This window comes from Tribolium castaneum, chromosome 7, assembly GCF_031307605.1.
Source record: "Tribolium castaneum strain GA2 chromosome 7, icTriCast1.1, whole genome shotgun sequence".
Lineage (NCBI taxonomy): Eukaryota > Metazoa > Arthropoda > Insecta > Coleoptera > Tenebrionidae > Tribolium > Tribolium castaneum.
In genome coordinates, this window is record NC_087400.1 from 18543486 (window position 1) to 18564345 (window position 20860).

General features: G+C 35.4%; 2 long non-coding RNA genes and 1 other non-coding gene across 7 annotated transcripts in view; 1 reads left to right on the forward strand and 2 right to left on the reverse strand.

The window, feature by feature from the left end:
• LOC107398890 (uncharacterized) overlaps nucleotides 1-1292 on the reverse strand; it is a 109755-nt gene extending 108463 nt beyond the window's left edge. For all 5 annotated transcript variants that reach the window (XR_010334970.1, XR_010334969.1, XR_010334968.1 and 2 more), the window contains exon 1: nucleotides 1085-1292. This is a non-coding gene — a long non-coding RNA (uncharacterized LOC107398890). The remainder of the gene's footprint in view (nucleotides 1-1084) is intronic.
• Nucleotides 1293-7985: 6693 nt separating this feature from the next.
• Nucleotides 7986-8661, forward strand: LOC107398906 (uncharacterized). Its single transcript, XR_010334964.1, has 2 exons — nucleotides 7986-8317; nucleotides 8421-8661. It is a non-coding gene; the product is annotated as an uncharacterized LOC107398906 (long non-coding RNA).
• Nucleotides 8548-9648, reverse strand: LOC103312454 (uncharacterized). Its single transcript, XR_010334974.1, has 3 exons — nucleotides 9219-9648; nucleotides 8954-9160; nucleotides 8548-8895 (listed from the first exon to the last, which is right to left on the reverse strand). It is a non-coding gene; the product is annotated as an uncharacterized LOC103312454 (transcript).
• Between the last annotated feature and the right edge of the window lie 11212 nt (nucleotides 9649-20860).

Below are 20860 nucleotides of genomic sequence, written 5' to 3' on the forward strand. Positions count from 1 at the left end.
TTAATCAAAACCTTTAAATTGTCAGCAGAAACCGTATGAGCAGTAAAATAATAAGCAACTACTTGTTTCCATTGCTTTCTGATGCCTCGGACCATGAAAACAAGAGCGTGGTTGGCTGCCTTGTTTGTCCGCCCCAAAGAACCCAAGTCTTCAAAACCACTAATTAATTGTTGGTGGGCCTCATAATGAAATCCATGGGATAAGGATATTTCATCAATAATCAAAGTGCAAAATCGATTTTGACTTTTCATTTTGATGACTTCTCCTTGTAAGTGCCCCAAAATTGCCTAGTTAATTCCAGGACCAAATGGAATTTTAGATAAAATGGCTTTCAAGGTCCGCGAGGAGGGCAATTGAAAATAAGTTTGCAAATATTTATACAACCGTGGGCTGCGTTTGTAAACAGATAAAGCAAATGCTTTATCCTGTTCACTCCACCTGCGCCCCGATGGTGGTTTGGTCGCGTTTCTGAGTTGTGAATTGATGAATTCCTTCGTTACAGAATTCAGGTTTTCATCAATGAATTCAAATTTGCCAGAGTTGTATAAATCTTGCAGAGTATTTACTTTGCTCCTCTCTTGTTGCAATAATTTTTGCAACTTTGATAAGCGCGAAGTGACATTTCTATGAATGTGATACATTTGCTTTTCTCTTGATGTTAAATCCGCCCTTGAAAGTCTCATTTTGTTTAAAATACCATTTTTGTCACCTTCATTCAAAAAAGCAAATTTTTTGCACCTCCCAGTGATTGCATTATTTCCCTGACAATAATTGTGGTCTTGTTGAACAGTATTGTTGCCTATTATTACTTCACTGTTTGTAAAAAGAGGAAGTCCATGAGCAAAACATCTGGCATTGGATGTTGAAGGCAAATTGCAAATACAAGATGGGTGATTTATTGAATTTTCCACAAAATTATTTTCTGTAACAGAAAGATTTGTTTGTGAAACCTCAACAAACTCCTCTTGTGGGGCCATAACGCATGGTTTTGGAACTACATGTGGATTTAATTTATCCTTCCTCTCATTAACAAAATCGCGACTTTCAAAATGATCCTCACATAAACGCCAAAATTTTGAACTACAGGATCCTCAATTTTGCAGGCATTCCTCCACAATTCGTGAAGCTTTGGATTCTTAGGGAAGGTGAAGAAATGCTTGTTGGCATGTCCTTTGTTGGGAACATAACCACTGGTGCATCCGGGGTATTTGCAGGAATATTTGCGATAACCAGCCATGACTAAAGTTCGCTTGAGTAGTAGAAATCAAAAATCCGTCACCCCAGCCAGACCAATGCCTTTAAACTGGAAAGATACACCAATCAAAAAGATGAAATTATGTTAACAAAAGAAGAGATACTTATCTTTTTGGTCGGTGCTCAACACCAGGAATTGACTCACTAACGAACTGTAATCAGAATTTTTGCTTTGATTAAACGATTAAACAAATAATTGCTACATACTTACGGTAACACGTTGAACGATGAGTGACAAAACACAACACTTTTGGCGCGATATTTTCGGCGCGATCTTTTTAGCGATCTGAGCGCAAGCGTAGATGTCATTGTTACGTCAAAAAATACAAATTAATGAAATCCCTAATGAATACGCACTTGTTTTAAAATAAGCAGTCATCATTGGTCGTTCCTTTTCATCTCCCCGGGAGTGCAAAGCCCCCCCTCGCCTATACTCTCGTGTTGCCAATGCGCGTATCCCACTTTCACCCCCATGGTTTGAACTACTTAGGGTAGAGGTAGATCATCTTAAAAAAGGCAAAAGGAACAAGTTTTAAGGTGCGCGTGCGCAGTTCTCATTTTGGTTTGAGAGGTGTCGGTACTGTTATGTTGTGGTTATGTTAGATGATTGTCAGTGGTTACGTTAGCTGTTTCTGCGAATAAAGTATCTTCTGATCTGTTAGTGAAGCGGTGCGAAGGCGGGATGGACGATGTCATACTGGTGAGTGTACATTGCTGTAACGATTTTAACTAAATATAAAATATTGTTGGTTTAGGAGGAATTAACAGAAGATACGTCTTCGAGTAGTAGTGAAGATAACACCGACAGTGATGCGTCAAGTTTAGAAGAAATTAATCTAGCGATTCAAGTATTTACAGCACCCAATAGAGCTAAAATACCAAGAATTGAAAACTATGTGTGTTAGATTTGAGTGTCAGGGAACACAAAACACAGTCTGTTAAAACAAAAGTTTAATGATGAACTTGATTTCGGAAGATTAACAACAAAAACACATTTCAGGCCGACGCCATCACAGTAGCTTCTCTCCTAGTTACTTTCTGACTACCAACCTCATAACCTAAACTAACTAAATATTCTAACACTCGGTCATTCTGACCTTCGAGCGGACCTCCGCTCGACATAAAACAAGGAGCAATGAAATTTAATACACTAATGAAACAAAATCACTTAAAATAGTTTATAGTCAGCCAGTTTCTTTGGCATCCGTCTATTTCGTTTTGGTAGTTCTTCGGTTACAATTGCATCTGGTGTAGAATGTATCTGAACTTCAACAGTTTCGATTTGTGGAAGTTCATCTTCACTACTGTCACTGTCTTCGGATTCTGTGTCTTCGGGTTCTGTGTCTTCGATTGGGTTTCTGTAGAGTTTGAGTTGAGAAACATTGGCTGTAGTCGTAAAAATGCGTCCCTCATCCGCAAGACTGGAGATACGATATATATCCGAAGGCAATTTCTCAATAACTGTTAATGGTCCTCTATATTTGGCTTTAGTTTTTGATGATTGTCCGGTTCCTCCAGGGATGTAGGTTTTGAACATAACGATGTCTCCAACGTTGTATGTCACACCTTGGAACTTCTTCTTATCATATCGTCTTTTATATGCTTTTTGTTTTTCAACAATTGCTTCACGAATTTCTGCTTGGATACTTTCGGGAGGAGTCCAGGTACAATCTTCGCCTTCTGCAAGCTTAGTGAGTTTTCCATCGTCGAACACGGGTAAGTATCCATGAAGGGCTTCAAATGGAACTCTACCAGTGGTTTTATTCAACATAGAATTTAAATTGCGTTCTACCTTGACAATCTTTTTGTCCCATTGTTCTTCGATATCCATTTCGCACATTAATGTGGGTATAAGAGTTCGCATTACTCTTTCCACTTGTCCATTTGCTTGAGGCCACCGGGGAGGTATTAATAAAACCTGTATGCCTAAGCTGTCGCAAAATTCACCGAATTCATCTGATTTGAAACATGAACCCTGGTCCGCCACTACGAGACGGGGTATTCCGTAATTGTCAATACAGTTTTGTAAGGCGCTTACACTTTCACTGGATTTTGTACTCTTCGTGGGGTACAGTTTCACAAACTTCGTTAAAGCATCGATTACCACAAGAATGTAAGAATTTTCGTCGTCGGTTTTTACTAAAGGGCCTACATGGTCTAAATGAATTTTTTTGAAAGGTCGTCGTGGTGGTCTCGGTGGGTGTAGCTCTCCGGGTCGCTTTCCTGATGGGATTTTATTTAGTAAACACTCCGCACACGCACTGATATGTCTTTGTACATATTGTTTCATCTTCGCGAACCAATATCTTTCTCGAATTTTTGCAACTGTTCGGTCAACGCCGAAATGTCCTAATTGGTCGTGATGTTTCACCACAATACTTTTCCTCATTGATTTTGGGATCACATACAGCCATTTTCCAGAACCATTCACGTTAACGTTTCTGAGTAGTCTCGCACTATCTAACTTGTAGGGAAGCACTCGCTGACGTTCCACTGGTGTTCTCTCTTCATTAGGTTTTTTCAAAATTTGGATTAGCTCACGAAGTTCAGCATCTCCATATTGAATCATTAGCACGTAGTCGGTCTCGTCAAGTGTTTGCAGGACTTCTAGTCTCTCATGAATGTGGTCAAGAGTGTCTTGAGAGTCATCGACAGGAGCACGGGAAAGGGCATCCACATGGGCCATTCTTCCACCTGGACGATGTTTAATCTCGACGTCATATTCCTGTAACAAATTAAACCAACGACAGATCTGGGCATTTTGCGTCTTAAAATTATTTAGAAATGTTATGGCTTGACAGTCCGTGTAGACCACAAATTTTAGTCCGATTAACAAATTGCGCAATCTCTCGATACACCAAACTACCGCCATCAGTTCTGATTTCGTCGAATGATACTTCTCCTCAACGTCAGTGGTTTTCTTCGAGATATAATATACGGGATGTAGTTGTCCTGCACTGTCCGTTTGAAGTAGCATTCCCGCCACGCCCGCACTACATGCGTCCGTATGTAATTCGGTTATAGTCGCTTTTGGATTATACAGTTTTAAAACCGGTTCAGCACACAAACTATCGCGCAAATCTTCAAAAGCTGCACTTTGGTCTTCTCCCCACGTAAATGTCTGAGTCTTCCTTGTCAAATCCGTCAAAGGTCGGGCACGTATTGCGTAGTTTCGCAAAAATCTCCGAAAATAACTTGTTAGTCCTAAGAATCTCTTCAATTCATGAATATTTTTCGGCGTTGGAAACTCTGATATGGCTCTCATTTTGGATTTAGCTGGTTGCATCTTCTCACTTGAAATTGTGTAGCCAAGAAATTCAACTTCTTTTAGTCCAAATACACATTTACGCAATTTTAAAGTCAACTTTGCTTTCTTAAGAGCCGTTAAAACCATTTTTAACTTGTCTAACATATCTGTCCAATCTTTCGCACCAAGCAAAATGTCGTCAATGTAAGTCATGCACACTTTATTTCTGAGTGGACCAAGGACTATGTGCATTAATCGGCAAAACTCATATGGGCCATTTGTTAATCCGAACATTAACCTCTCAAACTGGCCTGTCTCGTCTGGAGTTATAAAAGCAGTCTTCTCCTTCGATTCTTCATCTAACGGAATTTGCAAATATCCATGAGCGAGGTCCAATGTCGAAAATATTCTTGATTCACTCAGCATCTCAAACTGTTCATCAATACTTGGAATTGGAAAAGGAACTTTTTCAGTTTGTTTATTCAATCTCCTGTAGTCAACAACTAGTCGAGGTTCACCACTTTTCTTCTGGACCAAGACGACTGGGCTAGCATATTGACTATTTGTTTCCGTCACTATTCCATTTTCCTTCCAATCACGGACTATATTTTTAATAATTTCTCGTTCTCGCAAACTTGCTCGATATGGTTTGGCACTTACTGGAACATTCGTATCTCTAATTTTCATTTTCATCACATCTGTGCAACCTAGTTCCTTTAAATTAAATGCAAAACAAGACCTAAATTCGTTGAAAAGCTTGATTAGCTCGTGTGTAATTTCAGGAGGAGTTGATGGGTCTACTATTATTTGATCTTCAGTAATTTCACACTCTTCGGAAACAACTTCTGAATCTTCTGCCGTTTTCTTATGTTCATCGGTCGAAATTTCCCATTCCGAAAAGGGAAAATCCTCTCGTTTTTTAAAGATTAGCTTATCGTCCACTCTAAGATAGATTAGATTTTCATTCTCAGTAAATGGTCTGCCAATAATCATGTCCACACTTTGGGCATCATCAGCAACAATGCAGATATCAACATTATCTACGCGAACTTCATCGATTTGAATACCAGTATTCACTACACCTAAGCATGGTATTGGTGAATTATTTCCAAAACCAAACAATTGCACATCTTTTCTCGTGATGGGCCAATTGTTTTCTTTGACAACTGAACTTCTAACTGTGCAAACAGAACTGCCCATATCAATCATTGCATGGATATTTACGTCGTCTACTTTTGTCACTCGTAAATATTTTTCAATTCCATCGCTATCTTCTCTTGGCTTCTGATGGGACGAAATAAGACTAACTTCTTTCTTGACTGTTGCAACTGGTTTTCGCGAAAAATTCTGACTCTTTTCCCCATAAGAATTTTTACAATCCTTTGCCACATGACCCGTTTGTTTGCATTGAAAACAAATCGTTTGTTTTGGTTGAGTACATTTTGACGCCAAATGTCCCGCTTGTAAACAATTGTAGCACTTAATTTCGTTAATGTTTTTACTCGGTTTTATCGAACGTTCATTTATACCGGAAAACGCGCGCGAATTATTCAAAATTCTCGAAAATTCAATGATGTCATGAAGAAGTTCATCCGCGTCTGTATGCGATTTCGCGACTAGTCCTTGCACAATATTTTTATTCGATAGTCCCACAACTATTTGTTCCTTTGTTTCCGCGAAAGGTAACTTCAATTTTTGGCACAATTGGAATTTATCGTGAAAATATGTGGATACAGACTCACCGGGTATCTGTTGCCTACTTTGCATTTGTCGCCAACACTCCGTTGTGCTTACTCTGATTTCGAAGGTTTTCTTAAATTGGGTAACGAAGTCGGTCCATGTTTTGATTTCCGTGCGATGGGCATCATACCATTTTCTTGCCGCTCCCACAAGATGGTTCCTGGCTGTCTCCAAGCAACATTCGTTTGACCACGAATGGATTTCTGCCGTGACGTTTATCTTCTCCAACCATTCGATTGCTGCACCACTCTCACAATCGCCATCAAATGTCTCAACTGATTTCGAAAAATCGGGCACAGTTTGAATCGTTGTTCCACGATTTTGTTGTTCAAGCATCATTTTCATTAGTCTTTCTTCGCTGGCAACACGGTTTTGTTCCATGACTCGTAAAGCATCCGTGAACATCGTCATCATGTCCGCAACAACCTTCTCGGTACCCATGATGATGATTTCTTCCACTGATCGGCTGATCGCAATTCGTCAAAAGAGAAAAATTGAATGACGCTGTAACACCACTTTTACAAACGCCAAACACACGCGCTCACTTATTTTCTCCACACACTGGACTTTTTGGGAAAATCCCACTTCTGATTGTTAGATTTGAGTGTCAGGGAACACAAAACACAGTCTGTTAAAACAAAAGTTTAATGATGAACTTGATTTCGGAAGATTAACAACAAAAACACATTTCAGGCCGACGCCATCACAGTAGCTTCTCTCCTAGTTACTTTCTGACTACCAACCTCATAACCTAAACTAACTAAATATTCTAACATGTGGAAAATACAGTTTCCAGATACAACTGATTCAAAGGATCTATTTAATTAACTGGTAATATATTTATTGTGTACAAAAATAACATTATAAACGTGTTAATTATAATAATACAAAACAAAAACAGTCTTTATGAGTACAAAACAAAAAGAAAAAATCATTCTGACTTAACACTAGATGTACTTTGGCTGCGAGCGAAACGGTATTGAGTCCTCCTTAGACCCATTGCACTTTGTGAAATTATTGTTGCATCTTGCAGGCTACAAGCATTCTTAAAATTTCGTTCTTTTCCCTTAGAACTTCCAGTTTTTCCCTGGCCATGGTCATTTTTTCGTCGTGTCTTCTTTGCTTTTTTTCTGCTCGCTTTTTCATAAAAGCATCGACATTAACGGAAACGGGTGCTTTTCGTTTGCGCTTCGTTGTTTGTTGCTGGGGTTCGTCTTCAACGGCGCCTTGTGCTTCAGTCACTTCCGTCTCCACATTTTCCCTCACGTTTTCTATGGTAGCACTGGTAGTACTGCTTTCAATAGCATGTTTACATTTATTGCTAGGCTTCTCTCCAAGCAATTCGTCCATTTTTTCAAAAAAATGAAATTGAGAGGCTCCTCGACCCGTCTTTAGACCGTGGTCTTTTGCAGTTTTATAACTACGTAACAGATTTTTCTATTTGCTCTGGCAAGCGACTGGACTTTTCGAGAATTTACAGCTCAGTAAGTCGTTGTGCACATTTGTGAATACAAATTTTCTTTTTTTCGCATGGTTCAAATCCTCCATGTGGACAGCCATTGATTCTATAAGGCATGGCCTCCTTGATGTATTGAGGCAACTTCGTTGTTCAGGCCTGGCGCATCTTTAAGTTCGGCTGATTCTCCACTAGCGCTGCATTTAGCGGACTGACGTTTATTTGACAAATACCATTTTTGAGGTTAAAGACTAATAAATTTGAAAGATGTAAGTGTGCATTCGTGAAATACGTTGAATATGTGAGGATAATTCTAAAGTTATGCCCTGAATGAACGTTTGGATAGTGTAACTTTTGCAGGAAATCATTTTACGATCATTAGGATTTTTTATTTTCAGCTTCAGAAGATATACAAATTATTTTAAGGTGAATTGATTGTTCATCGTTTATAAGTATTTTAAGCATAACCTACGGCACTAGTACGCAGACACAGATGCAGAGAAAACGATGTTTCAAAGAACCTTCCATTTATTATGCATACTCTATGGTTTTTCCAATGGTTAAGGATGAATGCGTTACAAATCTGTGATTTTTAAGACATGGCTTAAGTTTTCTGAAAGGTATTTGCAACCTTTTAACCAGCAGATATTTGCAATACATTGTTTAGGCAAATGAAACTATTTTGCACACACGTATTTTCAAAACCTGCTATTGTTAATTTAGTTTTAGTAAAATGTACAAAGGAAGTCGTTTTTTTCAAATGAAATGGTTTAAAAAGCTCGATCCAGCGTTCTTCTGCTAGAGTGTCTCTGAGCCGTCCGTTCCAAAGTCCCTGTCTGGACCTCTGCTCACTCTCAAGCACCGCTCGTGGATCACCAAACTCCCGAAAAAAATCTACTACTTTATAAATTTTTTTGAGTTTTTGTATTTAGAAATTATCAATTACATTGTGGGCTCTTTTTCACCTTCTCTTATGATGATTGTACTTGTTAAATTCAATTTTTTTTCGGATTTAACCTCACAAATGCTATTTGTCACATAAACGTCAGTGCGCTAAATAGGGCGCCATCTACGGTTTCGAAAAAACCGCTGAAGCTTATCGATGCGCCAGGCCTGAACAACGAAGTTGTCTCCATACATCAAGGAGGCCATGCTATAAGGCATATTGTTTCGTCATGCGCCCATATTTGGCGTACATCTGTAACAATAAAACAAACTATTATTCCTACTGCAACACGCTTCTAAACAATTCTTACCCTCATACTCAGTTTTCCCCGAGGTTTCTAGTTCTGCCTCATTCTCTATTATTTTTTCTGGCCATGTTTCTGGCTTATCGAGTTCATCCCGTGGTTCATCCTCATGTGTAGGAACTATCAACTGCCAATATGTTGTGGCGTCAAGCTTAAACAGAGTTCCATTCTTCATCTCCACAGACCCCACAGGTAATTTATACGTTGTGTTTTCTGAAATAGGATTTTAATTTGTATCCCAGATTTGCCAAGATTTGATATATTATCTTACGTGGAGATTTGAGCAGGTAGCAACCGTTTTGTACGTCGGATACTGTCATTGGAATTATTGTTATTGCTTGTACATTTTCCATGGTTCACTTTTAAGTATCACTACCACAGTCACTACTTATAAATTTCCAAAGATGAACAAAACCCAACATAAACATAACCCCACCGGTCGCAATCAAAACATAAATTCCTTCCCCCTTCTCCTTAAGAGTTTGTTACTCGGCGTCAAAAAGGTGGTGCTTGAGAGGACGGGGGTAGGTACAATTCTAATCTGTTCCGAGTAGTTCAGTTTGCTAAATGGAACAACAATCACTGACCTTGAAGCTAGTTGGAGCTACTCCGGAGTTACTCCAGTGGTAAATGGAAAGCACCTCTCAGGTTCTCTTCTTGGTCTGCGGCATTCACTAGCTTTGTGCCATTGCCGTCTTGAAACTCCAGGCCTGCATGTTGACATTGTGACGTCACAGTAAGAGTCTGTGGGTTCTATTGTGCGTCGTAAAGAGGCCAACGAAACTCACTTTTCATAAACTCCTTTATTACAATAACAAATCGATTATAAAATTAAAATAATGCAGATATGTCCTAGTGACGCTCGACGCCAAGAGAGAGAGGTGTCGCTAGTGTCGCTCTGGCGGGCTGCAATGTTGCCAACTCACAAGATTTATGATATCGTACAATTAAAAAAAATATATCGTATTTCGCTGACAAAAATCGTACGTTGTAACATTTAGTTCCACTTTCATATCGCTTATATCTATTTAATAGTTGAACCAAAGGATACAATAATTAAAATTAAACGTGAAACATATGAGTGTCCGACTAAAGTCCCTATACCTAGTAACTTTAGACCAAAAATAGTGGATGTAGAAGACCAAACAGTAGTAAAATAAAATACCTAAACATATTTAAAAATTTGTTAGCTATGTATGTACCATGTGATCAACAATTGTTTAGATACGGCTTGGCTATATGAAAAGCAAAATTAGAGTTCAAAATTAATCGCCAAAGTACAAAATGCTAACTAACAAAATTACATGTTCTAAAAGATCCTCTTTTGGCATTTACACTGAGTGCATATCATTCTCAATCCATCTTCAACGGTATTCAACCGTTGAACATTCATCTCTTCTTTGCTTCAACGGGCGAACCAACAAATTTGACAAGAATTGAAGAACTGACAAATGGAACGTAAATTTGTTTTTCATAGCCAAGCCTTATCTCAATAATTGTTGATCACATCGTATTTACAATAGTAACTAGCATCATTTATAAAACAAAACAAAAAATGATACACGTATTCACTTTTAGTCTTATTTTTCAGTTTTTGGCCGAGAAGAATTAACAGCATATCTTCATTAAAAAACATTAACGAATCAAAAGCTTGAAAGTTTAAGTAGGTACTGTGGCGAGCATAAAATTTTGGTCGTCAGTGTCAATTTTTTACATTGTGTTATATGGAAAAATGTCACTTTGACGACCAAAATTTTATGCTCGCCACAGTACATAAAATACATATGTAGAACAAAACGAAATAAATACTTATATTCAAAAAACTAGTGGTAACAAATTCAACTGTTTTCCAATTGAAGCAGTTTAAACAAAAAATTAAATAACATTTTGCATATAGCTATAGAAGAAAAACAAAACCAATTATCTATTTTTAAAAAATAATATCATCAATTATTGCATCCTCAGACTTATCACTTTCAGCCACAGATTCTCTTTTATGATCATATAAATTCTTATTCATTAAAGAACGCATTTCTTTGGTAGGTTGGAAAGTAACACATGTACCACCTGTAGACTGGACACTGTGTTGTGTCAAAAGTAGTCCGTTAATTGTGGGCGTTATAATTTTATTCCTTAGCTTAGTTTTAATTAGATTCACTCTATTGAAGAGACGCTCACATGAAGCATTTGAATGAGGAAGTGAAAAAAGTTGCAAAACAAATAATGCAATGTTTTTAAATAAATATTCTTCTACTTCATTTTTGACTTGATCTACCAAATTCCAAAATACATCATCATCAGTTGTATTTAAAACATCGTCACTAAAATTGTAAAACGGTAGTTGTCTCCATTCATTATCTATCATTTGCATAAGCATTATATCATTACTATTTATAAGTCGAGTACAAACCTCCATAAGTGGAAAAAGAGTGGGAACTGTTTCTCTATATTTTTGAGAGATTGCATTATTTGGTTTCAAACATGACATTAACGGTAGTACAGGGTCTTTAAAATCATACCTCTTTTTGACTTCAATACAACAAACGATTAAAAATTCAGTGCAATTTTTCTAAAACTGATTAATTAAATCTGGCCTGGCTTTTACAGTGGGTTCTTTCAGACCATTAAGCACTGCTATTCCTAGGTACATTTGAGTTTGTGGTAACACTTTACTACGTTCTGATGGATTAATTTTATCAAATGTTGTACACATAACATAAGCTCTGTCTAAATAACATGAGAATAATTCTTGATACAAAGACACCATACATTCATGTAACTTTGTGATGATGACATTCTCAGTTTAAAATAGTTCATCTAGTTTTGTAATTTTTGGAAGAACCCATTGCAAAAAGAAAAGGATCATTAAGCCATGTATGTATTTGTTCTGCTGCATCAAGTTTCAACTCCAACCACTGTTCATTAAAGTAAAGCTGTAATGCTGGCCACTGTTCGATCATTCTTGCTACTACACTGACTAGTGACAGCCATCTGAAAGTAATTATGAATAGGAAATTTAGTTAGAAATATAACACAACAATATAAGTACCTTGTTTGTGATGGGTGTAGCAATTTATGTATTTCTAGGCTGCAATATTTCTGGAAGTGTGCTAGTGCACATTGTCTTTTGGCACTTGACTTCAAATAATTGTATACATTCCTTGCTAAGTCTTCTAAAGATCGAGGCAACTTTTTACAGGCCTCGCTTGCACAAATGTGCAATGAATGGCATACACATTTGTAAATACATATTCCAGGACACATTTCTTTAAAACGGCTCGATACAGAGTTATACATTCCCATCATGACATTACAGCCATCAGAAGCAAATCCAATTATGTTATCAGTTGGTATGTTTCGTTTATTAAAACTTTCTATAATTTTAATGAACAAATTTTCTGCAGTGGCTTCTTGTGGTGTATTTGAAGAGCTATCAAATATTTGCACCAGTTCCCAAAACTTGGTGGTTATTTTACCAGACAAGTTATCAAAAATGCGATCCAAAATGCAAGCAGTTTTAACACAGCCTATGTCTGTGGACTCATCTACCAATATACTAAATTTGTTAGATTTTAACAAATTTTCTAAATTGTTCTTTTCACATGTCGCTATAACGTTTTGTACAATTCCGGTGGCCTTTGTCCTTTTTAACTGCAATCGTTGCGCTATTCTTGAATCACCAGAAAAAGAACTTTTAAGAAGTGGTTCTAAATGATCCATAATCATAAAGGGTACATTATGCTCTGCAAGCAGAGCGCAAATCTTTATTTCAACATTCTGCACCTCTTGATCTAATTCTAATTCAACTTCAGATTTTGTATTGCTTACATAATTTGTTAAAATACTTCCTTTTGTGTTTTTTGTAGACATCACATTTGTTTGATGATTTTTTGATTTAAAGTGATTTTTTAATACTGTAAGTTCCGCTAAAAACACTTTCTGGCATTTGTTCCATTGAGCTTTTTCAGGATTATTGTCAACAGGTTGCAACCAATGCTTGTATTCATCCATTTTCATCCAGTCTGTTCTAAATCTTTGTTTTCTATGTACCTGTGATACATGCTTGTTTTCTTTCCTTCGTTTTTTCCCTCTTTCAGAACTTGATCGACTGTCGTTATCAGGGTTATCATCTTCGTCCGACTCCGAATTAGTGATTTGATTAAATTACTCGTCATCATCAATGGGTACATACATCTAATTAGTATAGTTGAAATAAAAAATTACCCACCTAGGTTCAAATGGACCTCATGCGGAGGACCAGTTTAGGGCACTTGTTTGCATGACCAAAGACAAAATTTCCATGTTGGGCTGGTACCTGGCATGCAATTACATGGCCAGCCTTGAAAACGGCTTCCCCCTCTCACAATGGCCTTTTCCGATCACCCAAATAGCCCATTATATCAGTTAAAGTTACGGTGATCGATTGTAACCTAACCTAAGTGACCTAACCTGAAAACTCGGTGCAAAACGTCAAAAAATTGACAGCAGTTTGTTGTTCCCCCTTTCTTTCTGTCAAAGTGGCACCATCTCTTAGTTGCTGATTTTCGCGAATATAAAAAAGGTTAGTAAAGTATTTAATTTCAAAATTTAAACAAATTTTATTTTACCACAAAAAGAATAAACAAAAAATAAATTCTGAAACCTTCAATGTAACAAACATTTCTATAAAGTATAAAAATACTATTTGAAAATGGTATGTTATGACCTTCAAAAACTGAAATTTTTAAAGCTTCAAATAGAGATTTAGGAGTAGCCGATTCAACTTCTATCAAGTCAAGAAATCTGTCCGATATTCTGGCTTTTTTTACTGTACGTGCTATAACTGCTAAACTTTTAGATGTGCTGATATCTGTTGTCTCGTCCAAAATTAGAGAAAAGTGTCCATTCTTTAAATCATTTACGAGATCCCTTTGGCAAGTTGATCCAATCACACTTGTACAAAGCTGAGTTGCTTTTTTGCATTTAAATGCTGGTCGGCTTGAGGTACGACTCGACTCTTTCCATAGAGAAAGTAAGGGTGGGGCATAGAATAAGAGAGAGGAAGAAGCGAATCTCTCTGTCTACCCCTCGTTTTTTCGCGAAAGCGCCACCTAACCCTGAGAGAACGAACTAATTCGATAATAGCGGGAAATTCAAACAGGACATTTTATTTATTTTCCAAATTTAAAGAATTATAAATGTTAAATGTTTCTGTACTCATGCACTGTTACGAGACATTTTAATAAAAAAGCATCTGTAATAGTTGCAATAGCACAAAAACATTTAACATCGCTTAATAAAATGAAACAAAGTCTTTCCAATAAAAATTTATTAAAAAAATAATAACGTGCTGGAATGTATAGGCTAAATTAATTTAACTCGAATTGTTCTTTATAAACATACTCAGATGTAATAATATATGTAAATACATTGTCCAAATATACACAATGATCCAGAGAAACTGAGTATGTTGGCATCAGATTAAATTATTGAATTGCTACCTGAAAGTGTACACTATTGGTATCCTTTAAAATTTAAATTCAGATTGCTAACAGACACAGTATTTCGGGATCAGTCTGTATAAATACATCAGTTTTGTTGGTTTGATTACTTGTCTACAGACTGTTCAGAAAAGCAAAAAAATATCAAAATTTTGCTTGTAACCTTTGACAATAGTCCAATTTTTAAGTCCCTTAAGGCTAAATTTAAACAACTATTTTTCGAAATTTATTCGCAGTTATAAGGTTTACGGACGTTTGTAAAAGCGGTCCTAACACGTACTTTAACAGTTTGATGTCAAAGTTCTTGATAAGTTTTGAAATTTTTTAAAAGTAATCTCGATTGCATCATAGTTATTAGTAAATTACTCAAACACAAGAAAATTACAAGTGTGCTAAAAATATTTTAAATAAAAACCCACATATCTGATATACATAACTATAACTGGAAGTTAACTGATTAAAACTACCATGTAATCATTTAAATTTATAATAATAGTAGGCTTTAATATTGAGTAACTTGTATGATACTTGTAGAATACGTTTTTTCGCTTAGTTTCTAAATTAAGCAATCACAAAAAGGACAAACCTTGTTTTTTTAACAGGCATAGGCGTTATAACATTGTGTAAAACAACATAAAAGATTAAGACATAGAGGGACATGGCGAATTTGAAAACCTTGAACCATAGCAAGTCCTAAACTCCCTGCTTTCACAAAATACTAGCTTCGCAACTACAATAAATTTATTTATTATTATGATATACCTATTAATTACTGCACATTATATTTAACTCGTCTTCATGGGATTTTCAATTACACCCCAAGAACCGTTATCATCTCCAAGGACGGTCTTCATCTCCTAAACATCAAGAAATTCCCTTATTAGAGAAGTTTGTGTGATCCTTCTTGGTGTAATATGATTATATTAATATCTAGAAATCGCAATTAATTGTTGTATAGACACCTTTCAATAACGTTTACCTTAATTTGCCTTAAGTTGATTCATCCTTCATTAAACACTATACACTAGATTCAAATAAAAGATCCATATAAAAGTAGAGATGTTTGATCACAAAAACATCAAAAAAATCACGTTAAATCGTTTTCTGAAGTCTTTAAAACACATTAAAACAAAATGTCGCCAAAAACCGCAACGACAGCAAAATAATCGGCTGTTGATTAAATTAAAAAGAATTAAAAAGAGAAGTGTGCGCACGTCGATTATTTTTAAGTGAACCTTCTTTACTTTTAGCAAAATGTGTGACAGATTCCTTTAAATTTACAGATTTCTTTGCAACTGACGCGACCTCTAAGCTGGAGCACACGAACTATTTTAGCCGTTTCCCCCCTTTGCCCCACCCCTCCCAGTGAACACATAATTTGTATACACTTTCAGGGGCCTGGGGTGGGGGAGAGTGACACATCTCCTGACTCGCGTCTACAGACACGAATATCACTTTGGCTCCTTGACTTCCCGCATGCGCAATTTCACTTCCGAAAATCACCAATCAAGAAATTGAAAAAAGAAGTCGAATTTTGACAACTGTATATATTTGAGTGACTGTATATGAGTTATCAGTCACTTATATCATTCTGTTAACATTTGAGTAGTACGAAAAGAAGTAAGCATTTATTTAATAAATTTATTTAATGTAACTACAAATTTGTTTTATAAAAAAATTAATTTAACAATAGAATAGATTAAGTTTCATTTAATAATTACTAATTAGGTATTGTTGATTCCATTACTTTTTAATAAGCGAATGGCTTCTGTATTTGCTTCTTCGTCATTTGGTTTGGTCATCTTTGCAGTTCTTTTCCTTTTTTTCTTTGTAGAGAAAAACCGTTGTTGGTCTATCCGTTTATTATGAGGGACATTTGGAGGTAGCCTTATTTTTTGTTCGTTGTTTTTTCGAACAGCTGCTAAAGTAGGGCCAATGGACGCTGTATGTCTTTTGAATATTTCTAGTTCTTCAAAAGTTGAAATTTTATCAATCAACTGAATATGAAGTGTTTTCAGTTTTTCTTTTTCGGTGTTCAATTGATCTTCTTGTTTATCCAAAGGTAAGTTTTTATCAGATTTAGACAGTATTTGCACAAGTTGTTCTTCTTTTTTTTCTTTTCGACATTAGATTCGTTAACAACCAGAACGCAAGGCTCATCATCTGGAAAAAACATTATATTAGAAAATGTAAGAAATTTGTGAACGAAAAAAATTATAAAAAATATCCGGGATTTTCCAACACCGCCACCAACTTTGAATTTGTCAATTGTTAATAAGAAACATTCACCCATAAAAAAGGAAAAAAGCTGATTATTTTTATTGTTTATTATAAAAAAAAAGAAACCAAAACCAAAAACCCTAAAAAATGTATACCCTATTTGGACCTCATACCATTGGTTCACTTGAACATCCTCTCTCGAAGGGCTTTTCAAATGTCTCACTAATAAAAAAATTACAAGCAATTAATAATATTTCACTCTTTAATAATATTTAATTCTTTAAAAAGAGAAATAATTAATATAATATATGTATATTATCTGTTTCAAAACAATGTAAATGCCAACGTCGCATTTTTTCTCAAAATTAGTTGTTATAAATTAATTATGCACTTCAAAAAATTAATAAGTAATGTAATTTATAGTTCCAATGAGAAATAATTATTAATAACTGTTTTACATTTTTATCAACCTTATTAAAAAAAATCGGCAAAATGCAACGTTGGCGTTTACATGGTTTTGAAACAGCTAATTTGGACAGTGGTGAGCAAAAAATTTCGAACACCTTTGAAATTTCGCTGACATAATCGTGTGTAATTCTCGCCTTTTCTGACAATGAAATGACAAAAGTGTCCGAAATTTTTTGCTCACCATTGTTCCCACACGAAAGTTACTCACGACTATTATATTTTCAACATACATACCTTCAATTCTATTTGAAATAGTAGGTGATTCTTTGATATCTTTTTTATATCTGCAAACCAAATGAATATGTTTGCACATGTTCCATCGAATACTGTTGTCCAAACAGGTACATGAATAAGCATGGATACATACTTCACATGAAGAGCAAACTAATTTGCAGTTACAACCAGACCTTTTTTCTTCAACGATATAAATTTCCTTAGATGTTGAAGACAAAACCTAGTAACCGGATTTAGATTCCATAACAGTTGACGTATCCAACTTCTCACTAGTTTTGTGCTTGCTTCGCAAATCCTTGACTTTTGTTGATATTTCTTGACTTTTGTTGATATTTTGCCTTTATTTATTATAATGAGCCTCTCGAAAAGTTTGTCTTTAATAAATTTCATGAGTTTATTGATTGTTTTCCCGAGGCGATGTGCTTTCTTTCCTTGCAAGTATAAATACTTAATCGTATGGTGCATACGCTCTATGTGCATATTGGTGTTGATACCAGCATGCAGCCGATGACAATAAGCCCATGCATTTACATTGTCCCCATAATTTTGCACAAAATAACGTCCAAATTCTGAAGTTTGAGGGGTAGACAATAACTCATTCACAAAATTTTGCATCATCCTCAAAAATGCTTCACGATCTCTCTTGCAAGAATGTTCGTAACTTTGTAGACATTCGACTAGTTTTGAACGTTAAAAAATACTTAAATCTGAAAAACAAACCTGAAACTCTTGACCGTCAATTTTATTTCAATTTTTTCTCCATGCTCTGTCGACATGCCATATACAGAACAGCCTATAAGTAAGTTTGTAAGTAATATGGGATATTTACTGATAAAAATATATAAACATTTACCTGAATTCGGCAGGACCAAACACTTGCAACCAGGCGTTGTAATAAGCCGGCGCCATGTCAGACATAAATACTCGTGCCTGAATTGAACGTTCCAAGTTACCCTTTATCTCTTCAAAAAAAATTTGAATAACAACTTTGTCCGTTCTATTTGAGAACATGAAACTGCAAGGGAACCCTTCCCGCATGTCGTTTAATACCAATAGTGTTGTGAGTTCGAAGTCATAATCATTGAGACCATGAGTTCCGTCAATACAGATGCAATCATCACAAAACTTATTTAATACTTCTAATTGACCAGGATGCATAATAATTATAACAAAATCGTCATCTTTCAGAAAAGGGTAACGCTCACTTTTCGCCCCCTGAGGCTTATAAAACAAAATTGTCCCACTTTCCTTAACTTGATTTACCCAGGCCTCAATACTAATAGCGTCATCTTTATGCCGCACAGATTCATTATTTAAATTAAATAATTGAGTGATATTATGAAGGTCTTTTCTAGACAGCAAGTGCATTCTTTCCAAATTATTGCCAGTGACTGAATTTCTAACGTCATCCAAAATTGATGCGAACGGGACTTTGGAAGCAATTTTAGAAGCCAAATCCATTCTCTGAGAGTCTGTCAGATTCAAATGACCTAATTCATTATCATGCCCTATGTGGGTTTCAATAAAAATCACATTATGGGTACCATCGTCTTGGATTTTTAGAAGAATCTCTGAGGGGCATATACCGTTGATTTTGTTGCTCCCTTGTGTTTTCAAATGTCTCAGACCTTCACCTTTTTTCACGTCAAAACCAGAACGATGACAAACGTACATTATATTTTTAAGACCACTTTGAATTTTATACGAGCCGTGACTGCTAACATATTTTGCGCAAGTGGCCTTCTCTACGTTATTTTTCCAACTGTCAAATTCGTTTGCGTTGAGAAATTTAATGATTTAGTAGAAATTTCTATATCATGTGCTTGTCCAAAATGAATATTTAGTGTTGATTTTGACACGGTTTCAAAATGACACAAGCTACATTTTTTCACTGTCATTCGATTATCGGCATTACCTTGGTCATTATGAATTTTCCTATGATTTTTATAGTGATTTATATTTGAAAAGTTTTTTCTGCAATGTTCACACTGGTATGCATGAATTTTTGGAGATGTAAGCTGCTCTACTTTTGTTACAAAAGATAGTAAGTATAAAAAAAAAGTTTAATTGTTTCAACTCACCGCTATGAAATTTTTGAACGTGTCTTTTCAAATTCGAGTATTTTGAAAATGTTTGGGAACATTCATTACATACTGCCTTGCATGTTCGAGCTTTATTTGGAGCAATTTCCTTTAAACGTCCTGAAAATTTTTAGGTTTGGACATTTCGATGTTCTGAATGTTTCATTTATACATTAAAATGAAAATAAATACATACATAAATTGGAGTATTTAATAACGTAAGCAGCAGAGTTATTAATATAACTTATATTATACTTCTGGTCAGTGTTGCCGCCAGCAGAAAAAATATTGTACTAAGAAATATGGAAAAATTGTACTAGATGTCTCTGAAAGGTACTGATGGCGGGAAATTTAAAAATAGTGTAAATTCAAACTTTTAATATTTTATTAAACAAAACAAAATATGAAAATAAACTCAAAAACAAACATAAATCAGACTTCAAAGTTTCAATCAGTTTTCAAAACAAATCAACTAAATATTAAATGGAATCACAGAAAGTGCAATTTAACGAAGCAAACTGTTTTACACTCATGATACTAGAAACGGTTTCAGTGTTTAATCTATTTCTCTTACATGTTTTAATTGACGAAAGTTCCGAAAACTGACGTTCAGCAGACGCTGAAGAATGAGATAAGATTAAAACACATTTAACGACTTCAAATAAATTTGAAAACATAGGCTCACCAAGTTCGTTTTTTATAAATGGTAAATCATTCCAGAACGAAGTCGTTACAGGTTTTAAATTTTTTAATTTCAGGTAGGTTTTGCCATTCCATATTTACTTTGTCTATGTCTAATTCTCTTAAAGTAGGGAATAAATTTACAAACTCTGAGATTGTAAAAATTTTACCTGACAATGCATTTTGTGGTGTAAAATATGAGGCAAATTTTAAATATTTATTGTCAAAGTCAAAACGATTTTTTATTTGTTGCGCAAGTTCAACATAGTAGTCTAGACACTTGACTTTAAAAGCATGGAGATCCGCTGTTAATACATTGGCAACGTCACTTGGATTTTTTTAAAAAGCATTGACTTTTCCCCCATAATAAATTTCATCCAAACTTCTAACGTTTGATGGATCACGCACATTTATCGATTGCATTTGGTCTGTTGTATTTAGTATATCAAACTTGACAAAACTTTTTAAGACACTTTTATACTTTTTTGTAAATAAAATGGCATTTTTGACTGTTCAGATTGACATTCAAGATTTAGTTGAGTAATGCGCTCTAAATTAAAAGATAAAAACTTTAAATAAAGTTTGTAAACGGGGTTACACAAGGCGTTTAACACAGATTTTGCTGAGGGTAATTGATCTTCAAGCACAGCTTGTTGAAAATAAAGCACCAAAGAATTCCAGTGTTCGAGTACTCTATTGCAAATTTCCTAAAAATTAATAAATTTAGAAAACTCAAAAAAAGCAAAATA